The sequence below is a fragment of the Macrobrachium nipponense genome, chromosome 9 (assembly GCF_015104395.2).
Source record: "Macrobrachium nipponense isolate FS-2020 chromosome 9, ASM1510439v2, whole genome shotgun sequence".
Taxonomy (NCBI): Eukaryota; Metazoa; Arthropoda; class Malacostraca; order Decapoda; family Palaemonidae; genus Macrobrachium; species Macrobrachium nipponense.
This window is the reverse complement of record NC_061110.1, coordinates 31691916-31715943: the sequence shown is the minus strand read 5'-3', so window position 1 is coordinate 31715943 and position 24028 is coordinate 31691916.

Genomic DNA, 24028 nt, shown 5'->3' with positions numbered 1-24028 from the left:
ACTAAAGAAGGGTGTATTTAGCCGAATGCTAGATTAATATAAATGAATAACTTTGTCAGATGGAAAGTAACTGTGACCTAATTCTAAGAAAAAGAAAAAAAGCTCTCAAACAGTAAAATATGGTAACTATACTGAAATGGACGCATATCTATCTACTATGAGATTCAGGGCCTCTGTAACACGGTTTTTTCGCAATAACTTTTTATCTATGCATTTCATAAATTTAACGCTTATTCAGACAACATATTATATCAACACATAAATTTTGAGTGTATTCTGCACTACGTAGGTTGAATAAATTTGGTACTTATGATGTAAAAGTGACCTTTTTTGAAGACGGGCCAACTTACTCAGAGAAAAGGTTTCGAACGCACTCGTTACGTAACTTATGACAGCATTTCTTCCCTCTTTCTCGATGGATGATTGGCTATACGTAACGAAGGCTAAACCTCTGGCAATAATGACATACAAATTTAAATACAAGCAAAGCAGTACACCTTTATGAACTCTGGAACCTCTCCACTGATAATTGTCATAATGAACAAACCAACAAAATATGTTAATATATACAAAAATACTTCGATTATTAGTCTAACTCCCAAAATAAGTTTCCAAAGAAATTACAGTCTACTTTATAGGTCACAATCAGATTGACAAGATGTAGGGAATAGTTGGTAATTTTCAAAAACATAGTAGACAAGCTTGATTTGATAACTGCTATATCCAATGTCAAGCAATTTTTATTTATTGGCTATCTACCTATTTACTGAAAAAAAATAGCCGGTACCGTATATTGGCTTTAAACCTTCACCAATAATTATCGTCAGAATGGTGACTTCATGAGGCTCCACCCACTTTCGCCTCGTTATAATTCAGGATAACACTGAAGGCTACCATGGGCATTGTTGGATTAGAAAATTTAACATTTGTCTATAAAAACTAATTTCTCGAGTAGTTATAAGAAGTGCTAAATGATCCTCAAGGATCCCAGCAGTTGGCCTAAACGTTTAATTCATGTATATTACTGCTATACTGTTGCGGCACTACTGCTACAGTAGTATTACTATGCTAGCGCTGATACCCCACCCACATCTATGTATCGTTCCGCCATTCATAAAGTCTTTGGGTTTCAGAGCCGATGGAATTTCTGTCTGGTGGATGGGCGGGGCAACATTTAGTCAAAAGGTGTTTGTTTACCTTGCTTACGTAACGAATGCTTTTCGACTCTTGGCTCGTAATCATTGGCCATGGCGTCGGCTAGATCATTTTTACTCTATAAAAATTAAAACTATCGGGTTTAGGTTACTGATAATGCTCACAAAATTTGTGTGTGGCTGTAAAATATACATATGTCAACTTTCAGCTACATCCGATGCTTTGACAAGGAGCAAAGTCCAAAAAACCGTGTTACAGAGACCCTGAATCTCATAGTAGTAGAATAACTCTGCTTTTTTACAGGCAGACCTAGCCAAAATATATCATATAATTTGGCTTTAATTACATTCAAAAGTATGTAATGATTTCACAGGAGGATGGAATTTCCTTTCTCAAAGTAGTGGACAGTTCTTGAAAAATCGTTATTATTACGTAAATTAAATGAAGAATGTTAATGGGCAGAAGGAAAGGCCAACCAAAATCCTCCAGAATGCAAGTGATATTGTCCTACGCAAATCAAACCAAGATTGGCTAATTAAATCTATGTATTCTACTGTTGCAACATAAGACAAGAAATAAATGAGTAACATTAGTCGATCCTGAAATAGATTATGATACTTTAGAAGCGATAAAGTACCAAATGAAATATCGCCTACTATTGGAAAAGCTATAACAGACCAAAGAAATAGTTTTTCTTTTTATTAGAACATAATAAATATAAGCACAAGAATACTGGAAAAATTCCACTGTTGGTATTAGGAAATTGCACATAATATGAATATTTACCTGTATAACCTATTCCCAAAGTGTTTACTGCTCGTTACCAACGAGTAATAAAATATTTCAGCTAGCATTTCTTAACTACAAATAAAAATTCAGTATTTAGGATTTCTGGATAAAACAGGAAGGTGTGGCATAATTTACATAAGGTGCAAAGAATATATAGTTACTGAGGTAAAATTTCTTGCCCTAACCACAGCAATCATAAAGTTCTGTACTATATTGTAGAAGTGAATTATTTAGAATTTGGTATCAATCAAGACTGAATATCACTGTAAATGATGTGAATCTTTCCCATATAATTTTAGCAGAAATACTATGAGGTAAAATCTTTGGAAATATAATTTCAGTTAAATACCACATCATTTTCTTTACTCTGGCTCATACTTTTATTGAAGTAATCTGGGTAGAGTTGTGTCTCTTTGGTAAGAGAACAGAAACAGTTGATGAAGATATCTCGTTGATGGAAGCCTAAGACTGGGTGCTATTGTTCGCGAGTGGATTTTCAGAGATCCTGAACTGCACAACAATGAAGAAGTATGTTGCTATGGTGCTCAGAATCTGTAGAAATATAACAAATGATTAAATTCGCCATACTCTAATTCACTAGAATGATTTCTATTAGATTATACTAGATGCAGATAGAGACACGTTTGAACAATTAGAATTTTTCATTTTGAAATAACCAGAGTTTTTAGTAATTATCTGTTGGCATAACTTCTGTCCACAAATGAGTTTTAAGAAGAGCAATGCGTGAATATAAATGATTTATTGATAATGATCACACAAACCTGATAATGTGGTTTTTATCACTGGTTTTGACTCCAGCTCTTAGTGTTCTCTTTCTTCCTGATTGCATTTGGTTCAGTTAGTGAATTAGTGCAAAACAGATCTCATTATGCCTCCATAAATCATTGAGAAAATTTAGTTTTCCAATATATTCGACTGCCTTTGAATTCGATGCCATATTTCATGATATTGTAACTGACATATCTTTGATGAAGATAGCGTTAAAATTTCATATATATATATATATATATATATATATATATATATATATATATATATATACATATATATATTGTCAACAGTGCTCCGTTAATGCAACAATACTAATCAGAGACCAGTCAAACACAGACTAACTTATTACATCTTCAGTTTTGATTTTAAGATAGAGATTACTGAATGATAATTTTTGTTAATATTTATGGACACCAAAACTAGAAGTAAGATGGGAACAGAACCCCAAGGTTAAACTGATTACTTACAGGTATAATGCATCGCCCACTCAGAGTGAACAGGTTGAAAGGTGCAAATTCCAAGTGCGACTCCAACAAGGCGATCACTTGACGAACCTGAGTTGAAAGGAAGGACTCTCAGATATAAAAGAATCAGTCATCACGCATAGCTATATTATATCACACACACAAACACGCACACGTACACACGCACGCAAACGCTATACAACGGGCAAATCTCCTAAATAGCGAACAACAGATGTTGGGTGGAGCACATACATGCAGACATACATACATACCCAAGTGTAGCTGTTATCTCCTCAGTGCATTGGTACCTGAAGAAGAAGACTGTATGTCTTCGAAAGCTTGTACTTTGTACATCAAAGAACCTAAACCATCCCGTATTGTTGAAGTCTAATACAAGTAATACACACACATACACACACACACAAATATATATATATATATATATATATATATATATATATATATATATATATAACATAAAGAGGTGGATTTGCTATGAGATATTTTAAATAATATAATATGATATGATATGTATGAGATATCGTTGTATGTCACGTGCTTTGACATTCCTCAGAAATTGGGAATCATCGTTTTTAGCTTCCCATGGAGACAGAGAATATCTCAGCTTAGAAAATGCTGATAGGTCTTTTGGTGGTGTGATATTAAAATCCTTACCTAGGCAGGTCAATGCTTGTCTGCCGTTATGGGCGTTTGTCAAAGGTGTCTTTGAAACTGGATATAAGTGGTTTCTGGGCGTGAACGATGGGTGTGAGTTTGTGTGTACGTGTGAGCCTCTTTCCTACATAATGAATGTAGACTTATCATGAAGAGACTGTTACGGGGAGAGAAGGCAGAGCCGGGATGGCTCTGCCAACGTGTTTCTGTTTGGTGAAAGTGAAACTGTGCTGAAATGGGTGAGTGTATTTATATCTGTTTTAGCCAAAGTGTGGCTGGATTGTATTTGAATATTTATTTCAGAGATAACCTGTTTATGTGATCTTTTGGTTATGTTCTTGGGCTTATCAGAGTGTTCTGTTTCCTAACAGGCGATTCTAGAATGTGGGGGAATCGGTCTGGAAGAGGGGAACTATTTTCTGGAGAAGAGTGGGATTATTCATTGGAGAAATGGTGTTGACTAATTACTGTGTAGACTGTTAGATTACGGAGGGTTATCTGAGTTATTTGGATTTTGAGTAAACATTTCATTTAATCATTCTGTTAAGAATCTGAGTTATTCAGTTAATACTTTGCTTTTAAATAAAGGCTTATTTTTGTAATTCACGACTCTGATTTGATGGCCTAATGAAATGGAGGGGAGGTATAGAGAGAGAGAGAGAGAGAGAGAAGAGAGAGAGAGAGAGAGAGAGAAAGTATTGCCAATTGCCAGCTGTCTGCCGCTCTGGCCTTTCGCTACCAAAATGAATAACGAGATAATTGTCGTCTCGTTATTAGTGGTGGCAGCTGGTGTTTGAACGATTAAAGCCTTTTGTGAGATTAGTAGCAGCTATAAGATGCTGGTCTGAGAGAGTCTGGTTGTGGAAATGTGTTATATTTCAGTTAGTAGGTGACAGGGGATGAGAATCATTCATCAGTTGGATGTGGTACTGGGAGGGAAAAATTGAACTAGGCTCAGCATTTTTTTTGCCCATGGTGAGATGCCTCGAGGGAATCGAGCGGGCACTCTGTTGTACTTCGTGAGGGTGCGCTGCCAAGTGTTTTCTAGCTCGTAATACCGAGTTGTTCAAATGTGTGTATTAGTGTGTTTTTTTCTCTCTCGCGCTCAGTTTGGTGGTCGGGTATTCTCTCATTTGAGGAAGTGAGTGTTACATTATTGTTTTTTTGTCTTTGTGTATGAATGATTTTGTGAGTTATAAAATTGGTTTAGAATACCACATTTTTTTCCATAGGAGTAGAAAGTAGTGTGTTTTATTTCTTTTCTTGGCACACGTTAAATGAGACGCATTCGTCTTGTTTTGACACATGTATACTTGTGAAGGGTTTTTCATACATACAACTTAGTTCTTCGGGTTGCTTGAATTGCATTTTTTTTTGCTCCTGGAGACAGAGCGCCTGCTCACGTATACTCACTCAGCGTAATTTTTGCTGAGTGACCAAGGGGTAGTGCCAAAGGGGAGGCGAGTGGTGTCTCTCATGGGGGAATGCTTGACGGGGGGGGGCTGAAATTTTTTTACTTTGTGCCGGGGTAAGGGGGCGAGTTTGGTCTTGAATAGGAAAGGTCAATGCCGTCATATCAGCTGATAACGACTGAGTAATGATATGATATGCCCGTAGGGTTTTTTTTAAAAAAAGATTTATTTTTCTCCTGAGTGAATAGAAAATGGAAATGAAATGCATATGAATGTGGTGCAAGTTTTCCTTATGCTTTGGAGAATGCCTTTATGCAATGTTAGAGGGCATAGTTATACTTTGAGATACAGAGATTATTTTGTAATGGAGATTTGTTTGGGATATGGAGATTATTTTAAAATGGTGCTGAGTGGTGTTGATTGGTGTTGTGCTTGGTGATGATACCGGGGAGTGATGAGTGGTAATGATTTTGGAGTTATGGGGTGTGGCAATCGTGATGATTACAGGGGAAATAGCAATATTAATGCTTTTACTGGTGTTACTGGAGTTATTTTTTGGAGACATTTATGGAGGATTATTATTTATTACCAGAGATATTTTACGGGGGGTTACTTAAGTAGAATTATCATTACTTGAAATAATTTTTGGGGATTCTGTCAGAGTTCATGGTGGTAATAATTTTTGGGGAAGGTGCCAATGATTTTATGAGTGGTGATAACAATTTCTGGTGAATTTTGGTGAATTTGATGATACGGATAGTTGGTGATTCTGATACTTAATACTGGTGAATGAACAAGTACTAATATTTGGTGATACTACTGATACTGGAGAATTCTGTTACTGATAATACTGATACTGGTGCTAATCTTTTTTTATACTAAAATGGGTGTTGTGATGATACTAAGAGTGGTGATGTCTTTTTGTGAATGTGGGAGGTACTAACGACACATTTTTTGTTTTTCTTTTTTTATGAGTTCAGCAGATAATTGCTTGTAGTCTACGTGAGTCACAGATGTTACAGGTGTCACGGGAACAGTTATCAGTGCCATTAGTATTTTTTTTCCTTTAGATGTTAGCCATCGCTGATGCAAGTATTTTTTTAACATGGGCGAGTTTAAATTTATTTTTCTCTCCAGTTTGTGTGAATTTTTTAATATCTCAGTTCGTGACTTAGAGTCATTGTTTGGGAATGTGTATATAATTTCAGCTGCTTGATGCTGCAGAGAGATTTATGGGGGAAATCTTGTATTTTTTAATGTATAAATAATGGCCCTACATCTTTTTTTTCTGGACATTTGTGTCCCAGAAATGGCTGGCCTGTTACACAATTGTGTTTGTTGCAACTTTGCCAGAGATCGGAAACTTGGTTAAGTTTCTTTTGGCCTTTGCCATAGTGAATATGGAGAAGTCTTTGCATAGACACTTTGAATTTGGAGTTCTGTTGTAATGAGTTGTGGCACATTGGTGATTTTTTCTAGGATTTCCTGGGCAATTTTATTTGCCAAGTTTTTGCCTTTCTCAGCAGTTATGCTATACAGAGAGTTTATAGTTTTTGACTATAACACTGAGTTAATTTCCTGGAGAATTGGAGATATAATTGGAGATATAATATTTTGACCATTTAATATTCTTTATTATTTTGGAGATATTCCACAGTTTAGGCCTATGGTGGTGAGAGCTATGTTTAGTTCAATTATTTTTGCAGCCATTTTTGTTGTAAATAGAAACCTTTATGAGGAGATATGGGGCAATATTTTTGAGTGTATCAGCTGGATGCTTTGAGTGCATTTTTAGGGGGATGGAGTTTTATTTTTGATAATCCTGCTTGGAGTGTAATAATCTTTTTTGAAGACTTGTTTTATTCCACATGTAATTATTGGTGAGATAGAGGGAATATGGTGATGTGGGGTTATTAATTAAATGGAGGGAAATATTTTTATCACCGGAATGGTATTATTAGTAACATGGGGATATATGGGGATGGCGTTAATCTTTGGGGGTGACTTTTTTTTTGTGGTTATGATTTTTGGAGTTGAATTTCTGGGGTTTTATGAGCCAAGAGAGGGGTTCTGGGGTTCTTTTGGTTTTGTGATTAATTGGAGGCGAGTGGCATTACTGCATTGTGGTTCTATGGAGATGTTGCATTTTTTATATTCACCAGTGAGTTATTTTTGGTGGCATATAATTGCTGAATTGCTGAATTTTGAGTTTACCGTAGTTTTTATCCTGAATAGGTGATAATTTTTTATATAATTGAGTAATATCATGTGGGAGTTATGTCTTTGAGGACAATTTTTGAGTACATTGGTGATTTCCTGGAGATAATTTTTGTGAAATGTGCTTACGTGGTGTCAGTATAGAACTTTTTTTTGAGAATCATGGGTTTCTGAAGTTGCAAGTCTGACTAGACATTTCTATACTGCAGTTCGAGCACGTGACGTGTTCGCAGGAGGATTTTTGCTGATAATGCTGTGATGAGTCCGATTGCTGATTCTTTTCCTTCAGTGTTGATTACTCAGACTTTTGCACTATTCTGAGAGATGCTGATTTTGGCATTTCACGAAAATGTATCTACTTTAGAGGATTGTTTCCGGCCGTGTCCGATAAATGACAAAGTTGCAATGGCAAAATTCCGTAATGATACATATCGCATTTATGGGGAAAAGGTGGTTTATGTAAATTATATGTATTGTGTGATGGGGAAAGGTCACATATTATTATTGCTGTAATTATTTTTAATTTTTTTTTTCCTTTTTTCCTACGAGATTTGTCGTAATTGGGGTTGAGCTTTAAATAGCATTTCTTTCTGGATGGGAGATATGATTTGTCGGGGTGTGTGAACTGCATAAGTGGGCGTTTGACATTACGTCTTGTTGAGATTAATTACATGAGCAGTAAAAGGGTTTTTGCTGTTAGACAGTAAAGAGTCTTACTGGTTTTGTGGGTTGTTGAAATATCAGAGCTTGAGAGAAAAATTTTCAGTGAAAACTTGGGTCTGGGCTTGTTACATGTTTTTTTTCCGGGACTGTTTTTTTTTTTTTTTTTTTTTTTTTTCTTGTGTGAATTTGTGAGTTTGAAATGTGATGACAGAAGTCCGTAGAGTTTCTGTAAGTTCTGGGTGAGTGTGTGTGCTAGTGTATGAATTTGGGGAATTGAATTGGAGAATTTTATATTTTCTTTGTGGGGTTATGATAATGATTTGTGATTTAGCGGTCTTATGGAGTTCTTTCACGAGTTAGGAATTAGTTCAGTGGTCATATTAAATGGGGTTAATTGGGAGACGTTCAGTTAGTATTTTTAGGAATTTTTGAGGTTATTTGACAGAGGTATGTCTGGGGTTAATTTTTCTTTAATTGACCGATGACGTGACTGACATACTGAAACACCATAAACATCGATCCCAACGTTAGCAAGACGCCCACCAGCCGTTGCAGAGGTGTTGCTGTTGTTTGCCCACATACGAGAGTTTCTACGAGTCTACAGGTTTCTACAGCGTTTTTGGACTACGGGAGTTATCAGTTATCTTCCGCAGGGAGACGTTTCCCCCCTCTACAGTGTGTTTCACGTGTCTGTACAGCAGCAGACCAATCACATGCATGGAAGTGTGTGAAAGTTCAAGATGAGGAGACATTTTCCATTGTTATTATAGCCCATTGCAGGAGATGATGTGTGATAGACATTACTTTGTGCTGCCAGAGACGTGCAGTTATTACTATATTTTGTGTTTAATGAGCCGGCCAATGTGTTTTTTTTTATATATATATATGAGCTGTTTTATGTGACCTGTGGCTAGGCTGGTGCTAGCCTGGAGGTGGCCGAACTATCTGTAACATAAAGAGGGGGATTTGCTATGAGATATTTTAAATAATATAATATATGATATGTATGAGACATTGTTGTATGTCACGTGCTTTGACATTCCTCAGAAATTGGGAATTATCGTTTTTAGCTTCCCATGGAGACAGAGAATATCTCAGCTTAGAAAATGCTGATAGGTCTTTTGGTGGTGTGATATTAAAATCCTTACCTAGGCAGGTCAACGCTTGTCTGTCGTTATGGGCGTTTGTCAAAGGTGCCTTTGAAACTGGATATAAGTGGTTTCTGGGCGTGAACGATGGGTGTGAGTTTGTGTGTACGTGTGAGCCTCTTTCCTACATAATGAATGTAGTCTTATCATGAAGAAACTGTTACGGGCAAAGAAGGCAGAGCCGGGATGGCTCAGCCAACGTGTTTCTGTTTGGTGAAAGTGAAACTGTGCTGAAATGGGTGAGTGTATTTATATCTGTTTTAGCCAAAGTGTGGCTGGATTGTATTTGAATATTTATTTCAGAGATAACCTGTTTATGTGATCTTTTGGTTATGTTCTTGGACTTATCAGAGTGTTCTGTCTCCTAACAGGCGATTCTAGAATGTGAGGGAATCGGTCTGGAAGAGGGGAACTATTTTCTGGAGAAGAGTGGGATTATTCATTGGAGAAATGATGTTGACTAATTAATGTGTAGACTGTTAGATTACCGACGGTTATCTTAGTTATTTGGATTTTGAGTTAATATTCCATTTAATTATTCTGTTAAGAATCTGAGTTATTCAGTTAATACTTTGCTTTTAGATAAATGCTTATTTTTGTAATTCACGACTCTGCTTTGATGACCTAATGAAATGGAGGGGAGAGAGATGAGAGAGAGAGAGAGAGAAAGAGAGAGAAAGAGAGAAGAGAGAGATAGAGAGAGAGAGAGAGAGAGAGAGAAAGAGAGAGAGAGAGCGAGAGAGAGACGAGAGAGAGAGAGAAAGAGGAGAGAGAGTATTGCCAATTGCCAGCTGTCTGCCGCTCTGGCCTTTCACTACCAAAATGAATAACGAGACAATTGTCGTCTCGTTATTTTAATATATATATATATATATATATATATATATATATATATATATATATATATATATATAGACACAAAACCAGATACACACAAACCACCCACACACACACCACACACACACACACACACACATATATCTAGATATATATATATATATTATATATGTATATATATATATAATATATATATTATATATATACACACATACCACACACACACACACACACACATAATCTATATATAATATATATTATATATATAATATATATATTATATATATATATATATATTATATATATATATATACACAACTTCATACACACCCACACACACACACACCACACATATATAGATACTATATATATAAGTATATATCTATATATATATATATATATAAATATATTTATATATAATTATATTATTATATATATGCTGTATGTGTATGTTTTTTTGTTCATGAGGAGGTGGTTGAAAGTTTAGCTGAGGTGAAATGTGCGTTTTGAGATTGCTAGGTCATGTAGGGATTAGCGTATGGCAGACTGAGAAACCATTGAATAATTAAGAGGCGCATTAATGTGAAAAACTGAATTAAATCATAATAAGTATCTTCATGCCTAAATTAATAATAGATATGCAGTATTTGATCAACTTGATCATGATTCATCTATAGGTTGGAGAATAATCCTTGGGAAATAAAGAAGAGAATTGTTTTGGCAACTAATCCACAATGAAAGGCAAAAGATTCCCATTTTGGAACTTCAGAGTCATAAAAAGGGACTTACTTCTAAACGCCGCTCTTCATTCCTCAGGACCTTCTCCAGTCGACGGAGTTTTGTCGCCCACGACTTCTTCTGCAGAGAGATTTTGTGAGGTGAACTCTGGGAGTATTTTCTCGTAAGTAGTATTTCATTCCTTGATTTTGATTTCAGTCAGTAGACTAATCGAAGTGACTCTCAGTAGAAATGTGCTCATAATGGAATGCCTTTTGTAAAATCGTCCTCAGACACACAATTCACTTAATATATATTTTTTCCCATATCTGATATTCTTTCCGACAGTTAAGTTACAAAATATCTCTTATTTTAAACAGGGTAATTTAAGTATATCCTATTTTGTTTTATTAAATTTTGAAATAGATTCAGTATCAAATGGTGAAATAAATTCAAATGCTACGATAAATTCAGTATCAAATATTGAAATAAATTCAGTATTTCAATAATATCTAAGGAATTAACTAGCGTATTTCAAAAGTAAAAAAAAAGGAAAAATGACGTAGTTTTCTTATAGCACAGAGAAACAAAAACAGAATTGCTCTGATATCATTTGAAGGAATTGTTTTATTTATTGCATTTTATTCCGGTTTCTGCCCTGCCTGGCGGAAGTATTTCAATTGGATTTTTAACTATTTGCTATTCTTTTCGCTCAACTTTGCAAAATAAGTTCTGAACATTATATACTTCATGAAAGCTAAGTGTAATTCAAGATTGCTACTAACTTGTTAAATGGTTTTAGTATTTGCACAATATGACGTTCAAGCATCTTCAAATTGTGCAACCATCCCATTACATACATACACATGTGTGCGTGTGTGTGTGTGTTTATTACAAAAGGGTATGTACAGAGACCATTCTTACACAATTTGTAGGCTTGAAGCCTCAGTGCTTTTTTGTACCCTCCCAAAAAATGAATTCTGTAATCCTGAACATTATACTCAATGTAACCTTAAGATGCTGTCAAGTCAATCATTTACTCAATACAATCCTAAGTTAATTGTTCTTTAACGTGCTGTAAGTACACTTACCTTTAATAACATGCAGTCAGGTGAACATAAAACTGAGATAGGTAATGGTTGAAAAAATAGCGCTGCAAAGATGTATATCCCACGAAGGTTGGCCGCAAATAATCCAAAAATGAATCCAATTGAGCGCATAGTGTAAGTGCACAGGGTTAAAGTAACAGGCAAAGCTTCAAACTGTATTAATTTTGCAACAATTTCATCAATTTTAATCAACATCAGACAGAGTTTCTCAAATTTTATTTTGTTATTTTGGTCCACAGTAGAGGCAACATATTCAAACTCAATGCTGTTGATATCTCCCCTAAAACGCAAGTGGTCATGTCTAGACACTGATGTTTCATCCTTTGCACTGGGCTCTGATTTCCCTTTCCTGAAAAGACCATAATGTGAAGGTTGGGTGTCCTGGTATCCCAGTGTAGCTCTGGCCTCATTACTGGCCACATCACGAAGGATCCACTCATTGTATTGGTGGGTTATTTCTTGATCAATTTTCAGCGACAGTGTCTTCGAGACAGAATAGATTAGGCCAAATGTTGCCGAGCAAGTTAGCATAATGCTTTGGGCATAGACAAGTACAAAAGAAATGTTCACACACATCTCTCTCGAATCACTGAGAGCAAAAGTATCTTTTAAGACAAAAATTTCCGTTGCGAGAATGCAAATAAGAGTGCAAAGCAATATCAGAAAGAGAGTTAAGAACTGATTATAGTGTATATTTTTCTCTCCATAAATTTCTTGCGTCATAAGCTTCGCCACTCCTTCCAACGTTTTCTTATTTGCTAGAAGATAGACTTGCAAAACAACTGTACAGTATAACATGATATAAATGATGATATGATACAGGATGCCTTGCGCGTTATTTTTACTGTGATTAGCACACACGGTGTACGCAACGGAACTTGAGAAAGTAGCAATCAGTAAAAAGAGAGACCAGATATTTGCTAAGGAACTGTTTACAAAGATAACCTTGTCTGACACTCCAGTCGTAGTTTCTTGGTTATCTTCGGTCGTTTTTGCTTTGCTCCACATCTGTCCTACAGGAGTCAGACGATATGGGAACCCTCCTACTATTTTCAACAAGTTCAGAATCATGATGAAGGGATGAGGAAATCTTTCAAACATTTTGATGAGCTTTGAAAATACTTCGTCCTTCTCAGATTTCTTGGTAGAAGCAGGAATTTCAGACACGAGCAAACGAGTGTGTTCCTTCTTGTCTAGTTGGAGAGGCTAATATACATTAAACGTAGTCTTTCCTTTGCCCCACACCCTTGTAAACAAACTAAAAAATGCTAATATGCCACACCCAAATCATCTGTCAGGAAGTTTTATGGAGTATAAAGTGGACGTGTTATTAAGTGACTTATGGAATATAAAGTGCACGTTTTGTTATGTGTTTTCTGGTGCATAAAATGGATGTGTTAACATGTGCTCTTTCTACTCCTTGTAAATGTTATCAGACATTACAATTACAGGTTCTTTAGATGCACTCCACTCAAATCAATCGAAATAGAGGTATCTGACAACGGGAGCTATTTCATCCCCGAAGGCAACGCCCTAAATGACAGTGTTACCAATAAGGGCGAGTACATCTTAACGAAATTGCCTTTGCCTAAGTAAAGAGAAAGAGTGAAGGGTTCCGGGTACCTGCTACTTAGAAACAAAGACGTCCTGACAGTGGTGATGGATGTCTGTGATTGAATGGATTTAATGAAATCATATGCTTATCATCTTTATCATTAAATTTCACCCTCACTCTACTGAAGGTATTATTATTATCATAATTTTCTTCCGCCTTCATCTAATTTGGCAGGACGGTACCTCCACCGATCAATGATTATTTGAATCATGTGTTATAACGCATTTTTTTTTTAATTGGCGAAAAATGTGAAAGCCGATAAAAGTATTCCTTTGTATATGATACTTGAAGAATATACAAGATTTCAATTTGGAAACTTGAGGAAATCTCCCGCACAGCAGAATTACGACATTGTACGTTTTCAGAGACCGGGCAAAATCAGAAGCGATGCTGTTTGCGTCATTCAGCAATGTTTTTACCTGGAATGAGGTGTAAATGTATCAGATAATTTGTAATGGTTCTTGGAAAAATGGGAAATTTTAAGAAGTGAAAAGTGTCTCTGATGACTTATGTCGAATACTGTGGGATTTAACTGATGTTTACAAATTGCTGTTGCATTTCTTTAGTAAAGGCTTTGGGATATTTCAGGTCAAGGGAAGTCAATACTTGTCATCGACATTAGACTGCTTTTTGCATAGCAGCGCTTATTTCTAGAGAACATGTTAAAATCCCTTAACCCTGTGGGGAAGATTCCACATTTTTTAAAAGATGACAGCATATAATTCATGGAAGAAACCAGACCAAAATATACAAAGAATTGATGGAATGAAAAAATAAATGAGGTAAAGACCGCAGGAGTAAAGGCAAATAAAGATGCAATACATACTTGAAGGAGTAGGCCACTGAAGGTATGAAGAGATGAGTGATAAAATAATAGCTAATAGCCTTAGATCTATGGTTTTCTGTTTCACACATTCATGCTTAAACATAAGTCTGACCCTCATAATGAGTTCTGAGCTATGCTGTCATGATGTGCTACCTAGAGTATCAATTATTATTTGATACTAATGTAGTTATTTATAATAGCTCCTAATTCATAATAGGAAATGCCAGCCAAAAATCTGTAGAGACTTCGATATGATCAGTGACCTCACGAGAGCAAACATTGCATTAGCCAGCGAGCAGATTGTTTTTTTTAAGTGCGTGTCAAATATGTAATTGCGTTTAGTTTCGGTGTCAATTTGAATCTTGATCTACGGAAAGAGAGAAAGAAAGAAAGAAGACGTCAGATTCGGCTGGTTTCCTACAACGACGAGAAATTCAGAACCAATGAACTTTCATTCTAATTCTTTGGAGATTCATCTCAGTCTGACATGGCTAAAATGGGTTATTTCCTTTACAATAAAGACAGACAAATAATTTCTTAACGTCACGTTTATCCTCTAGATCAGTGGTTCCCAAACTGGGGAAAATTTCCCCCTGGGGGGAGAATTGAAGCTACCAGGGGGGGAATAACTACACTACCTACTAACTAAAAAATTAGAAGGGCAAACAAAAGTCCTTTTATTTGTTACTAACCGGTCTCTATGACTTTGCAGTTAGTTGTTACTAATTGCTCTCTATCCACTTTACTCTGTAACTATGTGTTTATCAGTATATTTGCACATTTGAAAAATAAATTAGTAAATAGTCACAGTGTGTTTCAACTACTCTTTCCCTCATACACATGAAGAGGGAAATCTGGATGGTTCAACTGGGTGCAAGGGAAATGACAGAAAAAAGTTTGGGAACCACTGCATACCAGTTTTATTTTTCAACCGTTAAATCTCCGGAGGATTCATAATAGGGCCTGAAAGTATTCTGTTCACGAAAGCTAGGGATTGTTTGTGCAACATTTCTCCTTCAGGATCCTTGGAATGATTATTCCAAACGAATGGAATGCAGTGGTTTCCCAGGCTTTCTCGTCTCACTGAGAGACAAAATGGCAGGCGGAAACGACCGTCCCAGATTCGTCAGCGCGGCAGGAAATAGCTGCATAAACGTCCTTGCCAACAAATCGTCGTCCAAACTTCGTAAACTACCGAAGTTTGATGTTCCACGGTGCTTTGGCATCTTTTCCTCCTTCTTTAAATGCGCTTGTGCATAATCCTCCCCCTGAAAGAGGAGGGGTCCCAGCTTCTGTGCTTTGAGAGCAAACTGGGGAGGATGTTGCTTTTAGCAAATGAACGCTCTCGGGCTCAAGACCCATTTGATAACTCCGGACAAAGTTTAAAGTTGGTTATGGCGAAATATTTTGGCATGGCGTATTCCCCTCCCATTCGTAACCGATTTTGAGATGGTGAACAATACTGAAAGAGAGAGAGGAGAGAGAGAGAGAGAGAGAGAGAGAGGAGAGAGAGAGAGAGTTAATTTTCTACCTTTGCTAAAATAGAAGTATGTATATCAGAATGGAAAAGGGGGAAAACAGCTGAGGATATTCATGACTATATACTATACCCTGTAACTAACCAAAGTACATGAATAGAGAATTGTGTAAAAGTTGAATCAGCATTTTTTATTACAAATAGAATAAAAGGCGAATTCAAAACATTTCAAAAAATACTTCCGAAAACGTGAATTCATCGTTAGAACTTACAGGTTATATCTTCCGTCTTCAGTTCCCTGTTGGTCTCGGGGAGTAACATGACAGTTGGTCTTCGTGAGTTTTTCGGAGCAAAATATCAAAAATGTCGACAGCGTCCCTGCCTCTACTAAATATATTCATATCAGTTCGACCATCGCTTGAAAAATAAACTGTACCTAAAACAACAGAGTCCCTTTAAGGACGCCCTTTAATATTTGGCGTCGCTCTCCTTGTAAATTATAGGCTGATCCAATTTCCATTCTCCTTTCGTGGTTTTGGCTCCTGTTTAACGAAGTGGTGAAGTAATTAGTGGAGGACCTTCGAGGGACCGTTTAGGGCCATTAAGAGGGAAGCCAGAAATTCATCTACCGCTGATTCCTAATTCTTTTTTTATTAGAAGAGTGATATTCAGTCATGCTAATGACGGAGCATCTAGTGATCGATAACTTTAGGCCTTAGATCCAGCTATGATGATGATCGAAGGTTCATACAGAAGTAGTCTTGCATCCTTGAGACTTTTTCGTGCAACTATTTAGGTTCGGAAAATAATAAGTCACTGATGCAGTACTCACTGTAACGATAACAATACATACTATGAATTATGTAATGTAAAGTTCAATTTCTATTCAGCGAAATATGACTCTACCTATGAACACAAAGGAAATATGGCTAATGTAAGAGACGCAGAATAGAAATTGACACCTGGGTTTCAGGAGTTTTTGAATATGGAGCACCAACTACGTTCGTTATCATGAAAATGTTTTTGTCTTTGTACAGGTAACTACAGTTTTCAAAGTCAGTATAACTAATTGTCCTTGAGACATTTAATCCATAATTTTGATAACATACTAAGAATCCACGTGTCATAGCATCCACAGCCATTTTGAATTGTTTCTGAACAAAAATTTTGGAGTAGTCGGTACTCGATTGCTAACAGTGAATGATTTGATATTTGATAATAAAACTCCAGGAGTCAATGTTTATTCTGCGTGTCTTACATTTGCCATATTTCCTTTATGTTTATAGGTAGGGGCATATTCCGCTGAGTAGAAACTGAACTTTTATGCGTAAATGTGTATACTGTATATATATATATATATATATATATATATATATATATATATATATATATATATATATATATATATATATATATATGTGTGTGTGTGTGTGTGTGGTGTGTGTGTATATCCTATATATAAATTTATGTTATATATATATCATATTATATATATATATAGATATGTTATATATATAATATACTATATATATATATTATCTATATATATTATTTTGCTTACAAAAATATAATATGGATGTATATATATATATATATATATCAATTATATATTATAAATATATAATATATATATATATATTATATACCATTATTATACTTATCTTGATAATTCCCGTGATTTTGTAAACTTACCTTAAACAATAAACTATTTGTCATTTTTACTAGTACAACCTCTCATGTACATACATAAATGACATACTTATTGCTGGAGCATAGCCTTTTATTAGCTTTAATCGAATTTCATAATGACCACTGTAAATTGTACAGAACACATTCCTAGTTCTATGTTTGTTTCCAGTACAGCTATTATCCGTGACATTCTTGTCAAGACTGCCACGTTTGTTATTATGAATGATTAAGGCATTAAAATGATCTGAAATCGTGCAAATGAAGTTGCTCAATGTGGATTATTTCCTTTTTGAAGAAAGAACAAAGAAGGAATGTTCTTTGTTTTCGCGTAACAGGATGTTGAAGATTACCACTAAGTTACTTGCAACGAGCAAGGAGATCCGATCCTCACTTTTGCCGACAAGTTTGTAATCTAACAATAAACGAATTATCTCTCTCTCTCTCTCTCTCTCTCTCTCTCTCTCTCTTCTCTCTCTCTCTCTCTCTCTTATATTTGGATCAAAGCACAGTTCTTCATTTATGAGCTCTCCTTCATTTCTGTCGGCCTTCTTGGGGTAAATTGTGCTGCAATTTAATTTCCTTTATCACTGGGTGGTCTTTGGTTGGGGTTTAACCAAGTGAGGAGCTCATTACTGGAAGACTCCCACAAAGACCAACAAGGGTTATTTTTGTGCAGCCATGAATAAGGACCATCTTAAGAATTATTATTTTTTCTCTTCAGCTGATGTAGGCTTCTTCGATTTTCATAATGGAATATCTGTGATCGTTAACCCTAATGCGAATTGTAACATCCTTTGGTGCCTTAATTTCCAGTAGTTAAATTCTTCATTATCATAAAAGAAAACATACGACTCTGGGAAGTTTGGTTCCAAAAATTCGAATTAATAAAGAGGCAGCGAGAAGCTTTCGTTAGCTGAGATGATAAAAGAAATGATTGTATATGGGAAGTGTTATTTGATGCAAAAAACTACAGAAAAGTTGATTCTTCGTATGATAAACGATACTTATCACCAAAAGATCACTTCTCAACTTTCGCAATGAAAGAACACTTGCATCCTAGGCAGTCAGATTAAGGAGTGGTTACAATGCCCCCATCGTGGAAGCCTTCTGATCAGGGTACTGCCCTCGAGACTACAGCATCCTTGGGCAACGGAACAACCAGCAAACTTGAAGTCTCTCTCTCTCTCTCTCTCTCTCTCTCTCTCTCATGATCATCTCTTCCCCAATATCCTTATGAAAGGTTCTTGAAGAAATTGACCTTGAGAGACGTTGTCGCAACGTATTAAATAAGGTGATGAATATTTAGAGAAATCCAGAACTTGCGAAATGACGATAACGTACTGAAGCATTGACGAAAATTATTTTCATCTTTTATTATATCCTTAACAATACGGCAGCATAGATCATCTCTATCAGAGAATCATAAGATTTTACAACAAGCATATATTTTCATGTACTTGTTTTGGTCATCGTGCAAATTTGTCACCATAGTAGTCTGATGCAAAGGGTTAGAAAAATAGCTGTTTCGGAGGTTTGAAAAGCTTTCCTTTGAAATGATATGGTCCAGTCTTCACCGGTTATCGTCTTACTAGATTCCTTATTTGGACTGGAGGGTAGATCTTGGTAGACATTTAAAGCGGATGCATCCAATTTTTTAGCAATAATAATTGCTGTACCTCACCCATGAACTGATGGGGCTAGATACTGCAGCATATTTACCTCATAGCTACTACCAGTACATAATTATCGGCAACAGAATTCTGTAAGGTCAATGGCGTTTCATTATTTACTGACTTGAACGCAAGGAATTCGCGAACTGCTGGATAAAAAAATTAATAGAGGAGCTGCTTTTCAAACCTAAGTGCCACTTCATAAGATACCTCCATTTTTAAGAAAACGCAGCTTGCTTTGTCAATACACCTCTTGAATAACAGTAGAGCCACATGTCTATATGCACAAAAGACAAAGTAAGCTCCTTATTGTATGAAAGTTTGCATCCTTAGGAGGGATGCGACTATGGATTGTTCGTATCGCGAGGTAAAACGCAATGCAAAACTTAGATTATTTACTTTCTTCACATATTGACCAGTCTCTGAATGAAACCTCCAGATTCCAATTGCATACCTTGTGACAAAAGTAGATTTGAAAACATTCATTCATTCATAGTTTTATTCGAGTACCGATTGATCCAGTTTTCAGAAACAATCTAAAATGGTCGTGGTTGTCCTTGCACCTTGAATTGTCAGTATATTATTAAGATTATTGCGTTAATTGTCTCAGAGACATTTGATAATAAGATATCTAATAACTGTAGCTTTTTGCACATAACTCACTTTTTATGAAAACGAACGTAGTTGATTCTCCTTGTGTAAGAAAATAATAATAAATCTAAGGTGTCAATTTGTACTCTGTGTCACTTTCATTAGCGATTTTTTCTTCATGTTCATGTATGGTATTCAGTACATAATTCATAATGTTCTTGGTCTGCATGTTTTCCATAATTGTAGGGCTTATATTATACATATATCTTGTTACAGCAAATATTTCTTCAATGACTTACTAATTCTGAACCTAAATGATTACACGATGAAACTCCAAGGAAAGAATATTTGTTCTGTGTGAAATTTCCTAAAACCTCTCTCATCATAAAAGCTGGATTTCAGGAATTGATTAATCATTAAAATATCTGAGCTTTACTGCTCTAATAAAAAAAGAATTACGAATCAGCATTAGACAAATTCCTGGGTCCCCCCTTAACGACCCTTGATGGTCCCTTGGAGGTCCTCCACTAATAACTTCATCACTTCGTTAAACAGGAGCTAAACCCACCAAAAGAGAATGGAGATTGGATCAGCCTATAATTTACAAGATGAACGACACCAAATATTAAAGTGTGTCCTTAAAGGGAATCTGTTGTTTCAAATACTGCTCGTATGCTAAGGGATGGTCGAACTTATAAGAACAGCATTAACACGGATACTTGTTATTTTTAGTACCTGGCTCCCTTACCCAAATAGCAGTTAACTTGAATTTTGTCAGGCTGTTCCCCATAACACCAACGAACGACGGTAATTTGCTCAAGTCAAAGTTGAATGTCAGAAGAGAATGACAACCAGACCTAGTTATGGTAGATTCACATCAACCGTGTATTTGATGTATAGGCCAGTCCCTTACGACGCTCCTGATTGGCTATATCACAGGGCTAGAATCTCTCTGTCTCTCTCGAGAGTTCACATGGGTAGGATCTATGTTCCACATCTTCTGAGGGATACGTCTTTCAAAAGTATCCATCAGGAGAGGTGGAACATACATCCTGCCTATGTGAACTCTCGAGAGAGACTGGGAGTTTCTAGCCCTGAGATTGGCTTATGTGAATCTACTATAGTATCAAGTTCTTGTTCCCTTGCTTAGCTTCTTTAAAATGAATCATAAGCAGGTAATGAACCACACCGTCTTTCTTTGAAAAAATTAAAATAACATAAACATATAAGAGATATTGAATGAATACTAAACAAAATCAACATTCAATATGAACTGGATTTGTGTATTTGCACCTCATTATTTTTATAGCAATGGCTTTCAATGGATAGTTATTTATTTCAAAGATTAGACTATGAAAATTTCATACGTGCTACTTTCAATTTACAAACATCACTTAAAGGCCGTCAACTAAAACAATGAGGACTGACTTGAATCTATATTACTCTGTATTTTTTATTTAAAAAATGATTATCAGGAACAAAAACTTCAATAGCGATTTTTTTGGAAACATGAAAAATAAATCTCCAATTGTAAAACGCTCGTGACGGCTCAGTCCTAACGAGATTAATTAGGTCTTTATAACTGCTTGTTATGGAATGGTAGTTTGACCTTCGGTTGACCTAATATTTCGCGGATCAAACTTTGAAGTTCTTTGTTTATGAGTTAAACACCGATACGTTTTGTGAATCATTATGTACTCTGAAGCAGTAATAGAGGAAAATAGATAAGCGGGCCAACTACAATCTTTCTTGTTGTATATATATATATATATCTATATATATATATATATATCTCTATGGATATATCTATATATATATGATATATACCTATATATATATATATGGTATATATTTATATATATATATTATACATATACATATATATACTATATTATTATATATATATATATATTAGATATTATATCATCTATATGTTATATATATATATATATTATATATATATGTATATATATTATTAGTCTAATATATATATAGATATAATTATATATATATATATATATATATATACATATATACTATATATAGTATATGTATATATATATATATATATATATATATATATATGATATATGTATATATAATCATATCATATATATATATATATATATATATATCATCAGATATATATATAATATATATATATATATCTATTATTTGTATTATATATATATATATATACATAATATTATAGTATATATATATATATCATATATATATATATATAACTACAGAGAGGACTGTAGTTGGCCCGCTTATCTATTTTCCTATTATATATATATATATATATTATATATATATATATATATATATATATATATATATATAAATATATATATATATATATATATATATATATATAATATATATATATATATATATATATATATATATATATATATATATATATATATATATATATATATTTCTACAGTATGCATTTTTCCTGGCAGTTTAACCGCTCAATCCCCGTTTCCTTTCACATGGATAACCTGTAAAAAAAGATTGTTTTTATTGGCCGGTGGGATTTTCTTTATATCAATTCTTTCAGCCGAATGGAATTCAATTCACCAACGCTCCGGGTGCAGATGGCCTTAACCGAAATCGGGTGGGAATGCTCAACAGCACGCAAAGTAATGTCTCCTGGGAGATTGTGGGACGTTTGATGGTTCGTCATATCGGAGTTCTGCTTCTTCCTTGATGCAAAATAATATGCATTTCCCTTTCTTTTTGTTGTAGTGCTCCCGTTAAGGAAAAAAACTCTTGTGAAATTCTTCTCGTCACTTTTTTTATGAACGGCGATGCAAATTGTTCAATATGTCTCGTTATTCACTGACTATTCACACTGAGTAAGGTTATTATATAGTAACAAATTTGCCCGTAGATTGAGGAGCATTTTCAGATTGAAATATAAAAAATGAGCGCAGAAAACGTAACTTGAAGATCTTGATTTTGCTACTGTTTCTTATGAGCACATTCGAGAGCCATTAAATATAAAAGGCAAAAACCAGAGATAGCTTTTGTAACATCCCCTGCTAAAATGAATTTAGTAGCGAGAGAGAGAGAGAGAGAGAGAGAGAGAGAGAGAGAGAGAGAGAGAGAGAGAGAGAGAGAGAGAGAGAGAGAGAGAGGTTATCTAAATGCTTCAAAAGCACGAAATCTTGATAGTCACCAGCATATCTTGCTCACTCTAATTCTTTTTTTACTGAAAATATGAGTTGACAAAATATTTCATGAAATAAATCTCAATTTATTCTATTTTATCTTTGTGTAAATATCTTTTTTTTTCGTGCTCATCGGTGTCCAGAATTTTAGAGGCTTATATAGAGACATTTATACCACACAGCAAAGGGGCACAAGAAACCTTACATAATATTTATCGAATTATGGATTAAGAGAATGTTGTACATATACCAGCCGATTACTTTAGTACATAAAGCTTGTCTGGTTGGCATATGCAAGCTATACTTTTTAAGATGAGTGAGCTATCAACTTTGACCAAAGTAAAAAGGAACTCAAAAAAGATTTGAAAAAGCATAGAAGTTCTTTATATACCCAGAAAGGTTTATATTGTAAGGGTAATACCGATACCAGTTTGTAAGGGAATTTTGGGAAAAATTGCGAAGATACCACACTGCATAAAGGAAAATATGTCAATGTTTGAAGAGGCAAAATACCCTTCGCGCAGCTGATGAAATTCATAGCCTGTTCGTTGTGAATCCGGATTGTGCTGCAAAAAAAAAAAAAAAAAAATGAAAAAAAGAAAATAAAATGAAAACTTTGAAAGAGAATTGGATTTGCTTTGCTGTTTGCTATTCATTTTTTCTGTCTTTCGGTGATGTACTTGAGTTGTTAGGTTTATGATGACATTTTCCATTACTTTAGTTGTGAAATAATTCTTTGCTGTGTCTGTGTATTCATTTACTTTCTATTGAAGACGTTTTGCTTAGAGAGTGATTCTGTAAATTCCTTGAAGACTCCAAATAGACTTTGTCACTGGACGGTTGCCTTCTTTCAAAATAATGCTTCTCAAAACCATATTTGAGTGAGTGCAATTATCTGTTTATTAGCGAAAATAATATTGTTAGTAAAGTCTCTCTCTCTCTCTCTCTCTCTCTCTCTCTCTCTCTCTCTCTCTCTCTCTCTCTCTCTCTCTCTGTGTGC